At 38.3% G+C, this 18,176-nt stretch overlaps 1 pseudogene; it reads right to left on the reverse strand.

Annotated features, from left to right (window-relative positions):
* LOC124972267 (ribosomal RNA-processing protein 7 homolog A-like) overlaps nucleotides 1-17,257 on the reverse strand; it is a 109,921-nt pseudogene extending 92,664 nt beyond the window's left edge.
* Nucleotides 17,258-18,176: the final 919 nt, after the last annotated feature.

Genomic DNA, 18,176 nt, shown 5'->3' on the forward strand with positions numbered 1-18,176 from the left:
AAAAGAGAGTTTTTAGAAGTCCCACTGTAGGACATACTAGAAAGATTGAGAATGATAATGATGTCTAAAAACGATGCTCTTTTAAGCTCTGTTAGTAATATGCTCTTCTGTCAGCAATTTTTTTTCCAGAGATTGAGTACAGATATAAATGGTTATCAATTATGTTTTCTGCCGCAATGCTATTTCATTCAGACCAAGCTCAGAGATCAAGCCATATATGCATTAGGGTTATACAAAGTAAAAAAGGACTTAGGAAAAAATTAGTTCTCAGTCATATCACACAATAGATACCTGGCAAGGCCACCAACTTCCGAATCAAATTTGAAGATGAACTGGGTCATATGCCACAAAAGTTGAGTATTCTCTAGAATCATACTCATGGCATGTTTAAGATAACCAGACCTATCCAAATACTCTGTGGATTTTTCAAAGTAAGTGCTAGAAGCAGATTTGAGTTTTCTGGACAGTTTTACATATCAATATATTCATATTATTTTTTATTTCCATTATTTTCTCCTTCAGATTACAAAGCCAAATTTTCTAGATATAGCTCTACACTATTGATGAATCTGTCACATTCTCCCTTTTATTTATTTATTTATTTATTTTTGATGCTTGGGATTAGAACCAGGGGTACTCTACCACCCAGCTACATCCCCAGTCCTTTTTTATTTTGAGACAGATCTAAGTTGTCAAAGGTCTCACTAAGTTCCTGAGGCTGGCCTTGAAATTGCAATCCTCCTTCCTGGGCCTCCTGATTCTCTGGGATTACAGGTATGTGCCACTGCACCTGGCCCATGCTCCCTTTTAAAATAGATGAAAATCATCTTATATGAATGCAGATATCAGCTTTTACTGTATAACCAACCACCCTGAAACCTAATGGCTTAAATGAACATTCTTTGGCTCATAATTCTGGAGATTGGCTGCTTGTTCTTCTAATCTGGGCCAGCTCAGTTGATGCCTGCTGGACCGAAACATACATCTGTGGTCAGTTGGCAAGCAGCCGGTAACTGGGTGATCTAAGGTAGTCTCATTCATATGTGTGGTAGTTGGCATGCTGAAGTCACAAGGCCGCATGTATTTCATCATCTAGTGGGATTGCCTGGTTTCTTTCATGTGCTGATCAGATGGTCCCAAGACAAAAAAATAAAATAAAATAAAAAGCAGAAGTCTCAAGGCCTAGGTTTGGAACTCAATGTCATGTCCACCATATTCCCAAGACCAGACTCCATTCATGGATAGAAAAATGGATTCTGTTGATAGAAAGAGCTGCAAAGTGTTGAGACTATTTTTACAGTCTGTTCTTCTGTTTAGAAATCACTGCCCTCTACCCCAGAGAAAATGACGCCTGCAGTTGAAGTTTCATGCACTCTTCCTCCCATTTACTATAGAGGAATTTGGGCAAGATCCATTTACTGGCTGCTTCTGAATTAAGAACAGTATTTTGGCAAAGCTCATATCAAGACCACAAATATAAAACCATTTACATGGTGTGAAGTGTTTGGTAGTGAATCTTCTAAATTCCACTACAGCTACCAGGGTTTCTGCTTTGCCTCCAGGGAGAATGATCTCTTTACACAGAGTCAGATGCAGAGAGCACTAGTTTTTAGGAGTGGATCCCTGTGCTTGAGCAATATAGGGATGGAGAAAAAAGAAGTGAATAAGGAAGTATCACAGAGGTGAGGGAAGAGTTTAGATGAAAAGGAAATGAGGATGTATTCTCATTTGCTGGCTAATCAAATGAGAATATTCACCTTTAGAATAAGATTCTTCAATAACATAGTGGATCAAATGCCATGTACATGAAAGATGTCAGGAGGACTGAATTCAGAGTTTAAAGACAGAAACAGTCATGATTCACCAGAGGAAACTGGAGTGGAAAGCAAGGGGACCATTTACCAGTTACAAAGCAATAGAACATTCTGGAAATTTGAGACAGCAACTACTAACAAATTCTAGGCATATGAAATGGTAATGGAGGACTTCATCACATCATGATTTTGTCTAGTTCTTTTTTCCTAGGCTGTCCTCTCCATCTCCAAACTCCCATCCTTGTTCCAGTTGATTAATCCCCACTTACAACTTGACAATTGATGACTTCTTTATCTTAATACCTTGTTAGTGCCTAACCCAGTGACCAACTCATATAGTCAGCAAGAATGAGTGATGGAAAGACCCAGACCTTTAAAATGTGTAAGTCAATTGATTCCCCTTTTCCCCTATGTCTGAATGACTAACTAAGTAATGTGGATCAATATCATTTCCGACTTTATCATTTCTTCTATAATTAACTTCCTATAAATAGTTGTCTTGGTCCATTTTATGTTGCTATACAGAATACCTGAGAATGGGTAATTTATAAAGAATAGAGGTTTGTTTCTTACAGTTCTGTAAGCTAGGAAGTCTAAAGTCAAGGACTTCTTATTGTGTCATCCCATGGTGGAAGAGCAAGAAAACAAGGGAAAAAATGAAAAGGGGAAAAGGGTCCACCTCATCCTTAATCAGGAACCCACTCCCACAATAACAAATCCACTCCTGTGATATTGGCATTAATTCTTTCATGAGGACCTAATCACCTCTTAAAGGTCTCATCTCTCAATGTTGTTGCATTAGGGATTAAATTTCCAACCACAACCAGGGTGCTCAATGATGGTTGCTGAATGGAAGGATAGGTATATAGGTATATAGATGAACACCAAGAGCAGGAAGGGACTCTAAGATGCAAATACAGCAGCAGTCATTTAGAAAACTAGAAAGAGACTGTTGAAGAGGAGAGGTGGGGAAGATGGAAATTTTCAGCCCTACTCTTCTGGTACTCACACAATAACAAAACTGGTACTTTCAGCCCCACAATGCCTGGGAAAATGTCTGGGTTTCTGTTCTTGGGTTTTTAACTATGACTAAGCTGGGCAATGTTTTGAAACATAAGATTCTTTTGAACAATATTTTGCAAAGCTCTCTGACTAGTCAGTGAATTCATTCCAAAATTTGTTTTTCATATTCAAATTTGTGTCACCCCAATCTTGATGACATTTTCATTCTGTAATAGAATAATATGACCATGTAGCTTACAGACATCTGTAGCTCATAGTTTCTTAAATACAGACTCGAGGTGTCAAAATTTTAAAAGATAACACTTGTAGGCATTATTTTATTACTGTCTATACAATATGACATTTTAAAAACACCATTCCACAACATAAACTGTGCCATCAAATGATAATTTAAATAAGTGAAGCATTGTTCTGCATTTTGTGTATTTAATTATGCAGCAGTACAAATCTGATTTTGGATTTAAAATCCACTTAATTTATTCTGAAATTGTATATTTCAGAAATAGTCACTCCAAAGTTATATCAAAGTAAGGAATTTAATAAAATTGACTTTTTAAAAATGCAAAGTCGGCCCATATCTGGTATCTTTCTTCTACAGACTCTGGCATTTGATAGTATATTTTATTATTTTATTTCAATTCCATATTCAAGGAAAGCTTTTGAAACCATTTTGATTACCCTGACAGCTGAAATGAAATTTTTACAAGGATAGCATATTTGGAGCCAAAGATCTGGTTGACACAATGAATGTGTAATGAAAATAATTTTACAGCAGCCCAGCCTCACATATTGGCTCCATTTAAAATTGATATCAGAGAAGGTTTTCTTTCTAAACACTTTTCCTCTAAAAGAAAACAATAGCTTTCAACTATTTCCATTGGCCTAAAACTTTGGAGCTTTTAACAGCTAGCAGAGTTCCAGAAACCTATTGCCCATCATGCTATCTTATAATTATTTTCAGAGATTTTGGAGAGGAAAGAAATTTGAGGAACTATATAATTAAGAAATTAGTCCATTTTCAGAAAAACAGAATACCTCTGTAAAGACTTAATAAATTGTGCTTGAAAATATGAAAATGCCCCCAATAAAATGTCCCCAATAAAAGCCTGCCTTCTCAAAATTGTGTTCTAATGTCATTGACACAGCAGTAGGTGCACATTCAAATTGGCAATCATATTCAAGACATATTATAGGCTTTTAATCTCCATTTATTTGGCTTTGTAGAAGGACAGAGGACAGGAAATAACACGCACACCATTTTTACTTCTTCAGAACACCTGGGACATGCAGAATCATGGTGCCTCAAAGATCTCTATACCCTAATTCTTCAGCACTATAGAAAAGAGGAATTAAGGTTGTAGATGGAATTATTGTAGACCTTAAAATAGGGAGATTATTCTAGATTATCAAGCTGGGCCTAACATAATCACAAGAGTCTTTCAAAGTGGAAGAGGGAGCCAGGAGAAGAGATCAGAGCAACGTAACATGAGGGCTCAATCCATCATTGGTGGCTTTAAAGATGGAAGAAAGGGCTACAAGTCAAAAAATGCACGCCGCCTCTAGAAGCTGTAACATGCAAGGGAGCATATTCTCCCCTAGAGTCTGCAAAAAGGGGCAGAGCCCTCATGACAGCCTTGATCATAGCTTGGTGACATCTGTGTCAGACTTCAGGTCCACAGACCAATAAAAAGTCATATATTTATGTTGTTTCAAACAACTAAGTTTGCGGTGATTTGTTACAGCAACGAGAGGAAACTACCATAATGCCAAACAGACACCAAGTGCACAGCTTCTTTTGTCCCGACAGTCATACAAGAAATGCAAGGCTACCACCAAATGACATCCAAGGTGTTAGGAGATCACCTTGATATAGAGAAGCCACAGTCAGAGCTTTCCAACAATCTCTTATATGGTTCCAATGACACAGGTCAAAACCTGCATGCTAGCCCCACTGTAGCTGCATTCCAAAAACAACTCCAAGAAGCAAGGCTTCACAGGTAACAGAGCAAGCCAGCGTTTCACATTTATTGATCCTTGCAGCTTCCAAAGAAAGAGAACTCTACAGTCATTCTCACAGGCAGGCCTAGATCAGTCCAGTGTTGAGCTTCATCTTTGTCCACTATTGTGATCCCAATGTCATAAGATATATGCACATTATAAACTTGAAGTATCTATCATTGTTTGAATCTTCTGTGCAAGAAGGGCCCCTTCCCCACCGAAGCCAAAGGCCAAGTACTTGCTATCCCTGGACCTAGACATCTAGGAAGGTCATGTCCATGAGTTAAACTCAGCCAAACATGATGTAAAAAAGGAAGTTTGGAATTTCTTCCAATACTGGTAGTCACTACAGCATTCAATACTCAGTGAGGGATCAATAGAAACCAAAAAGTACGGCTCATGTCATTTTCTGATGTTGCTCCTACCCATGGGACCACAGGATTTTTTACTTAGTTTCAGTTCATTCTCTGATCCTGCTCCAATTGCTTTGCCATTAGTCTCATGAGATACTTGAGATCCTACCAATCCATTCCTCTTCTGCTTAAGATAAAGTCAGTTAATCTCATGAACCCAAATTGGATCAGAAATGCTTACCAGGTGGGGGCTCCAGACAGCAGATCTTCTAGAATTAAGGGGAATCTAGGATTGATTCTATGACTTGGTTGGGATAAAAAACAGTGAGCATTTAGGAATGGAAATCTGACCCCCCCATAGCCCATTGGGAAAATAATGAGTCAAATGATCATTTATACACTACCTGTTTGAAAAGCAAGTTTTTAGGGCCCACATCAGCAGTACCACATACGACGGCATGAGACACCAATACTGAAGATCGATGTAACTAATCTTGGAAAGCTTAAAGAAAGAGAATAACACCCTCAAATTCCTAGTTCTTGACTGAAAGCAAAAACAAATTAGGGGTTTTTTATCACTGTACTAAAAAGAATTTCATTTTGTTTGTTTGTTTTGTTGTTGTTGTTGTAGCAGGAGTATAAAACCACTCAAAATGATGGGGAGTGCTAATTTATAACAGCAGTTTATTCATAGTCTCATCAAGATCCTTAAAAAACAAAAAAAGAGCAGACCCAGAGAATTGCAGTGATCTGAAGCGAGTGGATGTCAAGGATTCAGACACCCAAATCTCCAAACTCCAACGAACTTCCATTTACAGCTCAAGCCATCTTTCCACCATCTGATTAGGCAGTTCACACCTTATAAGAAGACTCTGTAACTCTTTCCTTGCTAGAGTTACCTTGAACAAGGAAGACTATATCAGTTCCCAGTCCCTGAGACCCATAATAAAGGGGAAATCAGAGGACCTTAAGGAAGCATCCTAAAATTATTTCACAAAAAATATACTAGAAATCTTCCTCCTATCATGTGCCAAAGAGACTTGTGAATATTTACCAAGGAAACAGTTTATTGGGCAAAAGGAAATATCTAGCCAAAAACTTGTAGGATCCTCACCCTATATTTCCCCTAGGAACAGTGCTTCAGTACTCACCAATTCAGTGTTCACAAATATATAGAACATAACTACCACAGATGAGAATCAACTACATTTAAATCACCAAGAATCATACAGGAAAGGTGCTGAAAAGAATGACAGGAAGACTGAAGATACTTTTTTTCCCAAGGAAGAAGAGTGACTCAGGACTCTAAAGATGACTGCAATAAGAAGCAGTAGAGGTAAGAAAGTTCATAGCATGAAATGAAAGTCTGGGGGAGAAAGAAATTTCTGGAAGAATCAATGAGGAGCAATTAAAGAACTGATGAGAGATATTATCAGAAATGTGAAATGCCAGGGCTGGGTTTCTGACAGAAATACTTTTTTGGTTTTTGACTGGTGCTCAACCTAACCATGGTATCTATCATCCCTTCCTCCTCCCTATGGTGGAGTCCTGATCCCTTTCCCTCCATACCACTATGGTAGCAGGTCAATCCTCTTTTGGATCTCCACACTTGGGAAAAGAAAAGAGCAGCTGCAGAGTACAGAAGCATTATTCTGTTTTACAACTCAATGGGTTATAAACTATAATCCATTTTCCTTTGTTATTCCTACATAAACACTTCTATTATGCCCATAGAGGAGAAAGATTACCTTTTGAGAGAAATTATTCATGAGGGAAAAAATTTGAATTTTGAACAAGACATTTAGGTGACCTATAGAGATGTATGAAAATAGGACTTCAATCTCTATTAGATGATTAATCCAAAAAGATGAAAACATCAAATTGCAATAGTAATCCTCAATTTCATTTAACCCTTGAGGGGCCTATTCTCTTGATTTCATCCAGTGACTCTCCAAGGAACAGAGAAATACATTTATACTTAAATATATGCACTCACATTTATACACATAAAGTTGTTTATTTACCTTTATGCTTTTTCTCCCAACAAACAATTCTAGATTTTACAGTAAGGTTTTCAGTTTCTAAAAAATTTTTAGAAGAAGACAAGTCTTCAGCCTGAAGAACTTAAGAATTAGTGCCCAATCTTGAAGTATGTTCAAAACTACTCACAAAACTATAAATTTTACTCTGCCCTATAACACACTAACTTGTAATGAGTTTTATTTAGTATTTTAGCAATTATGAGCTTATTGATTAGGAATTCACCAAAAGTTTAATATCCAACAAGTTCAGAAAAATACTCAGAGCTTGTTTTATTGTACTTATTGTGGGCTTATCATTCCATTCCTTTAAAAAATATTAAAGGGGAAATCAAATTATGTGCCAGTTTAACATGATCCTCCTACCTTTAGGAAAGGAAAAAATTTTAATAAATTGTCAGCACTAACCAGAAATGATTGAATATGCAATTTACCTAGTTTGATGGAGGAGATGAATTACAGGACAGTGGGGAGAAGTGTTTCATGGAGAAAAAAATGGACTAGTTCTTATAAGAATTATTTTAAAGGCATACTTGGAACTCCTGCTCAATTAAGTATAAGAAAGACTAATAGTGCCAAGGGCTGGCACAAGTAGAAGGTACAGGCACTTTTATACACAGCTGGCAGTAATATCAGGTAGATCCAACTTTCTGGAAGTCAATTTGGCAATATATATTAAGAGCCATAATAACAGATGGTCCATTGACCAAGGCTTAAACTCTTTTTAGAATTTATAAGAAAATAAATGAAGGATATAATAAAATTTGAATAGCACTGAATACTCTTATAAAAATTAGAGAAAATTGGAAAAAATGAAAATTCCTAACAATTAAGAATTATTTATAAATCATGCCTTCATTTTCCCAGCTTTGTCCCCTTCAGTCTATTCTCGATGCAGCAGTCAGCGTCATCCAGTTAAAGTTCAATGACTCATTGGTGCAATGACTTGTTGGTCATGTTACTTCTGTGATCATAATTCTCTGTTGGTTCCTTTTAGTGCTGGTGAAAGCCAAGTCTTTATTATACTATATTTCTCACAGTATAGAATTGGTCTTTAAGTGTCTCTTCCTTGAACAAGGATATGTCCTCCTGGTATTCTGTGGTGTCCACCTTAGACAGAGAAGAACCTAGATTTTATTTTTCAGTGCTGGGGATGGAACCCAGGGCCTAGCATGTCCTAGACAAGTGCTCTACTGCTGACTTACACCCCCAGCCCAAGAGCCTAGATTTTAAGCAACTCCCTTTTGAATGACATTCTATTTGATATGTAGCCCCGACAGACACTCCTGCACAATTTTTTACATTTTCTCCAAAACTGTGATTATATTTGAGATACTGAACAAAAAACTCTACTTTCCAATTACTATCAAGTGGCAATCATCTATCACCTGGACTGTTACAATGCTATTTACCCCATTTCTAGTCAGCATCCCCTGTGCTTTCTGATCTGTCTTCCATACTAACTACAAAGTAAGCACTTTTTAAAAATTATCATAATATTCCCATGCTTAAAACCCATCCACCTGGACTGGACATGGTGGCACACACCTGTTTCCCCAGCTACTCGAGAGGCTGAGGCAGGAGGATCAGAAGTTCAAGGCCAGTCTAGGCAACTTAGTGAGACCTTTTCTCAAATAAAAAATAAAAAGGGCTGTGGATATAGTTCAGTGGTAGAGTCCCCCTTAGTTCAATACCCAGTACCACAAGAAAATTAATTAATTAATTTAAGAAAACATTTCTTTACATATCAGTATCCAAATTCCTGATAGTCAAGGTTCTAGAACAGTACTGTACACATAAATATACTGTGAGTCACACAGTACTTTGAAATTTTATAGTAGCCACATTTTTTATTTTAAAAATTAGAATTAATCTTTTGAGGGGGATACTGGGGATTGAACTCAGAGGTGCTTAACCACTGAGTCACATCCCCAGCCTGTTTTTTATATTTTATTTTGAGCCAGGCTCTCACTAAGTTCTTTAGGGCCTCACTAAGTTGCTGAGACTGGCTTTGAACTTGTGATCCTCCTGCCTCAGCCTCCTGAGTCACTGGAATTACAGATGTGCACCACATCTGGCTGAGAATTAATTTTAATAATGTATTTAATTCTATATTTAATTTTAGTCAATATATCCAACATAGCATCATATCATTAGTAATTTAGTAAAGGAGATACTTTACACTCAATGTTTCATAATCTTTGAAACCTGCTATGCATTTTATTCTTATAACACATCTCAAATTGGATTAGCCAACTTTGATATGTTCCATAGCCTGGGGTCATTGTATTAGATAATGCAGTTCCACAAGGTTAGGACTATGCTATCTCTTCAGGCTTCTCCTAAGACCCATGCTATAGACATATTTAATCTTTGGGTCCTCAAAGTTACCATTCTCTTTCCTAGTTCTTTATACATATGAGTTTTCATGTAAGAAGTAATTTGAAAGAAGAAAAATAACCAAATTTTTCAGTGGGCAAAAGATTCAGACAGACATTTCACCAAAGAAGACATACAAATAGCTATAATAAGATGAGAAGATATTCAACAACATCGTCATTAGGAAAATGCACATCAAAACCAAAATGAAATAGCACTTCACAACCACTGAAACAGTTATAATTAAAAAAACAGACAATAACAAGTGTTGATAAGTATATGAAAAAATGGAAGTCCTCATGTATACCTTCTTTGGGAAACACTCTTGCAGATTCTCAAAATGTTAAACAGTCAGGACATAACCCAACAATTCCATCCTAGGTATCTACCAAAGAAAAATCAATGAAGATGTATGCCTACATAAGACATATGTTTTTACAAGACTTGTAGAAGCAACCCATTTTGTTTATCCATCAGTGGATAAACAAAATGTGATACAGTCATACAATGCAAAACCACTCAGCAATAAAAAGGAACAAAGTACTGATATCTGCTACAATATAGATAAACCTCAAAAACATTTGGCTAAGTGAAAGATACCAGACATAAGAGACCACTGGCATGAGCCCAGCTCTGCCAGTCACCACCCATATGACCTTAATGAGCTGCTATACTATTCTAAATGCAGATTCTGCTTCTGCAAAAGTCAGTCTTCTAACAACCACCCTTTCAAACTTACCAAGCAACCCTGCACATCAAGAGAGGTGGCTCTTTTTTTTTTTTTAAAGAGAGGTAGCTCTTTAAATGACTTTTATTTTTTAAAAAAGATATAAACTAGCAAGTGTTGGTGAAGATGTGGAAAAAAGGGAATCCTTGTGCATTTTTGGGGAGAATGGAAATTAAATACAGCCATTATGGGAAACATATGGAAATCTAAAATATAAAATTGCCAGTTGATCTAGCCTTCTCCCTTCAGAATATACAATCTACCAAAGAAATTGAAAACATATCAAAGGTATATCTGTACTCCCCTGTCCACTATAGTATTATTCACAATAGCCAAGATATGGAGTCAAACTAAGTGGCTGGATGGATTTTTTAAATGTGCTATATACATATACAATGAAGTAATATACAATGAAGTAATAATCAGCTTTGAAAAAGAAGGAACTTTTGTCATTTTCAACAACATGGATGAACCTGGAGGACATTAAGTGAAATAAAAAAATAAATACCAAAAAAACACACAAAAAAATAAATACCACACATTCTCACTTATATGTGGAATCTAAGAGTTGAACTCATAAAAGGAGAGAGTAGAGGAATGGTTACCAGATGCTGGGTGGGGGGAGTTGTTGGTCAAAGTGTACAAAATTTCAAACAGGAGAATTATGCTTAGATCTACTGCATAGCAGGGTGACTATAGTCAATAACAACATATTGTACATTTTGAAATAAATTTCAAATATTTCACCACAAAAGAATGATAAGTAAACCAGGTGATAGCTACATTAGCTTGGTGTAATTGTTCTGCACTGTATACATGTATCAAAGCACTTCATTGTACCTAATACATGTATACAATTATGATTTGTCAATTTAAAATAACATTAATTTTTAAAATTAAAGAACATGCTCTTTAATTAAAAATTATCCACATGTCCAGAGTTGCCAATTATTTTCTTTCTTGCTGGTCTTCTTTTGCAGGTTGTCCCTATTATGGTCTGGGTCTTAAATGTCCCCCAAAGCTCATGTGTTTAAGGCTTGGTTCTCAATGGAGTAGTGTTCAGAGGTAGGGAGCTTTAAGAGATGACTGGAACATACGGGCTCTAACCTCATCAAGGATTAATCCATTGATAGATTCAGAGCCTAATGGACTGTTTGGAGGCGGTAGAAACTTTGGGAGGTGGGCCTAGTTGAAGGGAGTAGGTCACTGGGAGCATACTTTCAAAAAGTATATTTTGTCCCCAGTCTTTCCTCCCCTCCACTCCCAATCCTTCCTGACTACCATGAGGTAAGTAGCTTTTTCCACCATGTACTCCCTACCATGATGCTTTGTCTCATTTCAGTCCCAGAAAAAATGGAGCCCAGTGATCATAGACTGAAACCTCTGAAACCATGAGCCAAAATAAGTTTTTCCTCCTTTAAGTTGATGTTCTCAGATACTTTGTTACAGTGATGAAAAGTTGGTTAACATAGAAAACTGGTATCAAAAAGTGGGGTCATTGCTGTGACTGTTCCTGACAATGTGATTCATAACCCTTTGGAACTGTTTTGTAGGAATTTGGAAGAGTTTAGGGGAACAGGCTAGAAAACAACCTAGAAAACTATGTGAACTGAAGTTTTTGAAGAAGCTGCTTCTATATTAAAAATCCTATGAACTGTTTGACCTTGACTGAGTAGGACATCATGGTTATGGAGAGATGAAATATTGTAGGTCAAGAACCAAAATTACCTTGGGCTACCTTAAACCCTTTGATAGCCATTTACCTTACCTTTTGTAGCTGGTCTAACATTCTTTTGTAAACTTCTCAGAATGTATCATTAAGTTTAGCAGATCTCTAGCCTCCACCAACACTAAAATTAAGAATGCAATAACTTCTGAAACCTATAGAAGAGATTTCTCCACCTTGCTCTAGCCCTTTAAGTTGATGTTCTCAGCTATTTTGTCAGAGCAATGAAAAGCTGGTTAACACAGAAAACTGGTATCAAAAAGTGGACTCATTGCTATGACTGTACCTGACAATGTGATTCCCAACAATGTAATTGGCAAATGTATTGATCTGTGACTCCCCCTCCCACCCCCACCCCATGACTGTAAAAGTTCACATAACCTCCTCCACAATGGAACGTGTCACTCAGGATAACTTGTATCCATGTTCCAGGACCATAGTACTCATATTTGACTCAGAACAAACTATTTTCTTATTTCTTTTAAAGTAGTTGTTGTTTCATGCCAATAGTTATAAGCAGAGCTTAATAAGCAGTTCTGTTGGGAACTCAAAAGACCAGAATGCTGGTAAGAAGGTGGAAAGTAAAGGTTGTGCTCATGAGACTTCAGATAGAAATGAGAACTCTATTGGGAATTAAACTACAGGTCATTCATGTTGCATTCTGGAAAAGAACTGGTCTACATTCTATTCCTGCCCTGAAACTTTTTGTGACACTGAAATTAATTGGATGAAGGAAATGTCAAAGCAGTCTAGAACTCAGGCAATAGCATGGGTATTGCTGACTGATTTTAGCCAGGTGTACAGTGAAAATTGGGAACAAGAGAAGAGTGGAAAGATTGAAGAATTTGCCATTTGGCCAGAAAAGGAGTACATATAAAGTTGCAGCCAAGGAAGAGTGTAGCTGCTAAGCAGATTAGAACTATTAAAAAGTAGCCATTTCCCAGCAGCTTGAGAGGCTGAGGCAGGAGGACAGGAGATCGAAGCCAGCCTAAGCAACTTAGCAAGGCTCTAAGCAACTTAGCGAGATCCTGTCTCAAAACAAAATATAAAAAAGGCTGGGGATGTGGCTCAGTGGTTAAGCGTCTGTGGGTTCAATCCTTAGCAAAGAGAGAGAGAGAGAGAGAGAGAGAGAGAGAGAGAGAGAGAGAGAGAGAGAGAGAAAGAGAGAGAGAAAGGGTAGCCATTTACTTTGCACTGGAATAACAGGAAAAGTGCTTTGAAAGTATCTTAAAAAAGAACAAGACCCCACCTGCAGGTTCAAAGGTGTAAAAGTGTAAACCTTTCATTTGAGAAGAGAGTTCCCAGGTGCCCTTTCCCCACAGAGCCACCTAGGATTCATTTCCCGGTGTTCAGCTTTCCTGGCACTCAGAGGCCACAATAGCCGTGGTTCAAGGGGGCCTGGATACTGCTCCCACTGAGGAAGATATTTTAGTCAGCTTTTGTGCACTGTTACCAAAATACCTGACAAGAACAATTTAGAGGAGGAAAAGTTTAGTTTGGCACATGGTATCAGAGGTCTCAGTCCAAAGACAACTGACTCCACAGCTCTAGGCCCAAGGTAGGGCAGTCCATCATGGGGGAAGGGTGTGGCAGAGGGAAGCTGCTCCCTCATGACAGCAAGGGGGAGGGGGAAGGAACCACAAGAAAGATGCATTCTTCCAGGGCACACCCCCAATGACATACCTCCTCCAGTCACACCCCACCTGCCTACAGCTACCATCCAGTCAGTCCATTCAAACTAAGATGGACTGATTAGGTTATATCTCTCATCATCTAATTTAATCTTTGAATATTTCTGCATTAACAGGAGTTTGGGGGAGATATCTCATATTCAAACCATAAGAGCAGGCTTTGGCATCATCCCCCTGGTGTTGGATTCTCAGGCATACAGAACGTAATAACAGTTGTAGGGTCATGGAAGTTTCCACTGAAATTTCAGAGGAAAGCCTGTGAGGCCAGGCAGTTTGTTATGGAGTCACAGTCCCTGCTGGCAGCCTCTGAGAGGGCAATGTGAGAGTGAAGCCAAAGCTGCGATGGAGAAGCCAGAATGTTCGAGATGGCAATGATGTGGAACACCTACCAAGGGAAGCTGCAGGCAGCAGACAGAGCCAGCTGGATAGAGTGGCTGTGTGGATACATCTGGCAGGGTTGTAGGTGTGGGGCTGACCAATCCCTTTGGTGCCTGTATCACATCAACTTGTGCTCTAGATGCCAGACATGAGCTACCGGATTTAATGTTTTCCCTGCTGAGTTTCAGTCTTTGGTCTGATCCTTCATTGATATTCTCCTATTCCTTCCTTTTGGAATGGGGATGTTTGCTCTGTGCCATTTTATCTTCAAAGTATGTAATTTTTTTTACAAGGGTTCACAACTAAGAGTTTGCCTTGAGTCTCAGGGTAGACTTTAGACTTGGACTTTTGAGCAATGCTGGAACTGTTGAAACTTTGGACACTCTTGGAGATGAACTAAAAGCATTTTGCATTGTGAGATGGATGTGAGAAACTTTGGGGCCCAGGGAATAATGTTATGGTTTGGAGCTTAAATTTCTGCCAAAAGTTTATATATTGAAGATTTGGTCTCCAACGCAGTAGTATTCAGAGGTGGGGCTTTTTTTTTTTTTTTTTTTTTTTTTTTTTTTTTTTTTTTTTTTGCGGTGCTGGAGATTGAACCCAGGGCCTCATGCTTGCAAGGCAAACATTCTACCAACTGAGCTATATCCCCAGCCTGAGGTGGGGCCTTTGATAATTGGAACATGTGGGCTCTGACGTCATCAATGGATTAACTCAGTGATGGACTCATACTTTAATGGGATTGGGGGAGCCTTTGTTATAAAAGTGAGCTCTTTCTCTCCCTCTGCTTCCTGGCTGCCATGAACATAGTAGCTTTCCTCTGCCACATGCCTCTGTGATGATATTCTCCCTCACCACAGGCTTCAAAGCACCTGGGCCAAACCACCACACACTGAAACCTCTGAAACCATGAGCCAAAAGAAATATTTCCTCCTTTAAATTGATTTTGTCAGCTATTTTGTCACAGCAATGGAACTGACGAACTCAGTCCCAAATGTTTCATTTAGTCCATTGGGGTCCACAAATTATCTCCCAGTTGCTATAGGAAAAGGAACTACTTGATCCTCTTCAATTCAACTGAAGAAATGTACACTCAGGAAAGTATATAAAAGGTTCCACTTGGCTAAGCACTTGATACATTTATTCCCTGCGTATCTTGGGAATGACCTTTCTCCAACAGCTGATCATAGTAGTTTTATTTAAAATAAAAGGTATTATTGCTAAAATTGGAGCAAAATCTAAGGGATGACCTTTGTTCTCTGCTTTCCTGTTGTTGTTGGTTTTTTTTTTTTCCATTTTCCACAAAGAATATATATTGCTTTTGCATTAGGGGAAAGTATTGTTCAAAAAGAAAAAAAACTTTTTTAATGCTTATTCTATCTTTTTAAATTCTGGTTTATTGGTGGACAACATTATTTCACACATACATCAAACAGGCCAAAAAAATAAACAGCAACTTCACAGACAAAGAAAAAAAAGAAAACTTTTATCTTTGGCCTTTTTAGCCATCTCATACAAACCAACTAATTATAGTACAGCTAAAGTCCATATACAAAAAAAGGTTACTGGAATTCTGGAAGTGATCATTTTTGTTGTTGTTGTTGTTGTTGCTTTTCTTAACAAGATTTTTTTCTTCTTTTTTGAGATTATAGTAAGCACAGTCACACGACAAGTAAAGTCAGAAGTAGTCCAGAGAACAATCAGAAGGCTGATCTGGTCATCTGAGATCATTAAAAACGCCTGACCCCTAAAAATAGGTGTAAAAATGTAAAATGTAAATAAAATGTAAACAAATTTTCCTTTTTTAAAAGTATTTTTAAGAAAAAAAGCAGCACCTTGGAAGTTTTGATTCTTTTTTTCCTTCCTTGTTGCAAATTCATGTTGTGGTTTTGGTTGGGTGGTGATGGGCAGTGCCATCTGCAGCTAGCACTGCCCGTGGTGGGCTCTCTCCTCCAAGGGGACCACATTTAGATTCTGAGATGAAAAGTAGTGAAGGAATCCGTCACAGCAACTTTTTTTTTTAGTTTAACCTTTCCTTTTTTGCCGCCTAGTCATCTCATCAATCTTCTGCTCCTTGATATCAATGTCATCATCCTTGTCATCTTCAGCTGTCTCAACCTCCTGACCTTCATCTCCACCCTCCTCCTTACCACCCTCTTCCTCTTCTTCATCTCCCTCATTGTCAGCCCACTGCTCCCCATTTTCCTCATTAACATTGCCATTAGCAGGGCGTCTCTTCCATCCTCTGCCTCCTCCACAACTTCCTTCTTCTCCTTTAAGTCCTTGGTGGTGATCTCGGAGCTAGCATCTGACAAGGTGGGACAGGCAGGTGATCGATGTAGTGAGTTGCCTAGCATGCACAAGGCCCTGGGTTCAAACTCCAGCACCAAAATCAATAAATAAATAGAGTTCAGGGACTCTGGTGATAAAGCTGCCAGAGTGCACAGTGGAGGTGGTTGCAGGGAGTGGGGGAGCTGGGTCAGGGAACCATACAAAGATGACTTTTCAGAGCAGCCAGTCCTGGTATTATTTTAGATCAACTATATATTGCTAGTACTTATTATAAACAAAATTGTGCATCTTTAATCCCCTCAGTGAAGGAGGTCCCATTATTATCCTTTTCTGTAGAAATAGAGACACAAAGATCAGGCAATCTAACTAAGTCATACTGCTGGTAAATGATGAAGCTGGAATTTGAACCAAGTACTCTGGCTTCTAAGTTCATGCTTTTCTCTAGTATTCTGAGGGCAGGGGATGGGGGAAGAATGTCAGAGACTAGTATTACTGTCTGGTATGGCTCTAAGGATCCAGTTACACAAGCATGTTCCCTTGGAAGCAAATTATCCTATTAGACTGTGAGGTCCTAAAGGCAAGAACCATATCTTATCCATCTGTGTTTCTGCTAGTTTTTGCTACCTAACAAACTTCCCTAAAACTCAGTGACCTAAGAACTACAACCATCTATGTCACTCACAGTTCTGTGGGTTGGCAATTTGGGTTAGGCCTCTCTTTTGCTGGTTTTCTGTTATACTTAGCTGAACCATGTCAGTTATCTGCTGGTCAGTGAACTTCTGGAAGTTAACTGTCAACTGGGGCAATAGTAAACCACCAGTCTCTCACCATTAACATGACAGCAATAGCAGGCTCCCAAGAGCCTCAAGAGTAAATTAACCAAAATGAGCAAAAGCTTTTCAGGTCTCTGCTTGTACCACATTTGCTATTGACCCATTGGTAAAAGTGAATCACATGGGTATACCTAGAATTACTATGGGAAGGGACCATTCAAAGGCATGATAAATAATTTATGGCTATGTTAGTAAACTTTATTACTGTAACAAAATGCTTGAGATAATCAACTTTAAAAAGAGAAAAGGTTTATTATTGGTTCACTGTTTTGGAGTTTTGGGTCTGATTGGTAGGTCCCATTGCTTTGAGGCCCATAGCAAGGCAGTACATTATAGTGGGAGTATGTGGTAGAGGAAACTCTCACTTCCTGGCAGGCAAGAAGCAAAAATAGAGAGAGGAAGAGACAGGGTCCCACTATCCCCTCCAAGGATATAACCCCCCAATGACCTAAATTCCTTCCAGTAGGCCCCACCTCTTAAACGTTCTGCCTCCCAATAGCATCACATTGGGGACCATGTTTTTAACACATGGGCCTTAAAAGGACACTTATCCAGGCCATAACAGTGGCTATTTATGCAAACTACCAGTGTCCCCATAACCAAATATGGAAATAAGCAAACTGGTAGATATGAAATAGGTGCTTTTTTGAACTGAATGCTGTCTCCCCTTTATGAAAAATCAAGATAAAAGTATAACAGGAGTCCTTTTCATGTAACAGGAGTGCACTTTATGATTTGAATATAAACTTTGCTGTTCAATCAGTGGTGACTTATTTTTGAACTGACATGATTTGATTTGGTTTGTTTTTTCTTTCCTCTTCTCCCTCTGCCCTTCCCTAACTGTTGGGAAAACAAGATTGACATTCTTCTTGTCCTAAGCTGAGTTATCTGTCCTTCCATTACTGCCCACGTGAACAAAGAAA

This window comes from Sciurus carolinensis, chromosome X (assembly GCF_902686445.1).
Source record: "Sciurus carolinensis chromosome X, mSciCar1.2, whole genome shotgun sequence".
NCBI classification, from domain to species: domain Eukaryota; kingdom Metazoa; phylum Chordata; class Mammalia; order Rodentia; family Sciuridae; genus Sciurus; species Sciurus carolinensis.